At 39.8% G+C, this 1,196-nt stretch overlaps 1 protein-coding gene across 3 annotated transcripts in view; it reads right to left on the reverse strand.

Annotated features, from left to right (window-relative positions):
- Positions 1–1,196, reverse strand: part of LOC106876256 (centlein-like) — a 367,586-nt gene that overhangs the window by 283,865 nt on the left and 82,525 nt on the right. The window lies entirely within an intron of this gene.

Consider the following 1,196-nt stretch of genomic DNA (forward strand, 5'->3'; position numbering starts at 1 on the left):
TGTTTCAGTCATTTGACTGCGGCCATGCTGGAGCACCGCCTTTAGATGAAGAAATCGACCCTGGAACTTATTCTTTGTAAGCCTAGTACTTATTCTATCGGCTTCTTTTGCCGAACCGCTAAGTGACGGGGGACATAAACACACCAGCATCGGTTGTCAAGCAATGCTAGGGGGACAAACACAGACACACACACACACATATATATATATATACATATATACGACGGGCTTCTTTCAGTTTCCATCTACCAATTCCACTCACAAAGCTTTGGTCGGCCCGAGGCTATAGTAGAAGACACTTGTCCAAGATGCCATGCAGTGGGACTGAACCCGGAACCATGTGGTTGGTAAGCAAGCTACTTACCACACGATGAATACATCTATTTCAATAGTTGATTGGATTTACTGAATTTCAACTCCATTGGACTCTGCATTACACTCCTACATATTGGTTTACTATTGGTTTGTAGCCTGGTCCACCATAGGAGCTCTTTTCTGATCACCACAGGATTATATAAATACACATATTGTGCATTAAATATATATGTGTATGTGTCTTTGTTTGTTCCATGCCACCACTTTACAACTGATGTTGGTGTGTTTATGTACCTGTAAGTTAGCAGTTCAGCAAAAGAGACTGATAGAAAAAGTACTAGGCTTTAAAAAGTAAAGTAATGGAGTCAATAAGAATACTTCAAGGTAGTGCCCCAGCATGATAGCAGTCTAATGACTGAAACAAGTAAAAGAATAACAGATAAAAGATACTTGATGTACCTGTATTTGTCTAGGTATGTAAGTAGATAGGTACATAGGTATGGAAAAGAGGAGGCAGGTGTAAACAATGAGAAAATTCTGTTTTAAATGAGGGATAGGTCAAAACAAGAAAGATAGAAAGAAACTGATGTAGGAAAAAAAGGGAGAAACAAACAGAAATGTTAATAGGCACAGGTGTGGATGTGTGGTGAGAAGCTTGCTTTTCAACTACATGATTCTGGGTTCAGTCCCACTGTGTGGCACCTTGGGAAAGTGTCTTCTTCTATAGCCTCGAATTGATTAAAGCCTTGTGAGTGGATTTGGTAGGTGGAAACTGAAAAGAGCCTGTCATAAGTATGTATGTATGTATGTATGTATGTATATATATGTGTGTGTGTGAAGGCACATAGCTCAGTGGTTAGAGCATCGAACTTACAACCGTG

This window comes from Octopus bimaculoides, chromosome 2, assembly GCF_001194135.2.
Source record: "Octopus bimaculoides isolate UCB-OBI-ISO-001 chromosome 2, ASM119413v2, whole genome shotgun sequence".
Classification (NCBI taxonomy): domain Eukaryota; kingdom Metazoa; phylum Mollusca; class Cephalopoda; order Octopoda; family Octopodidae; genus Octopus; species Octopus bimaculoides.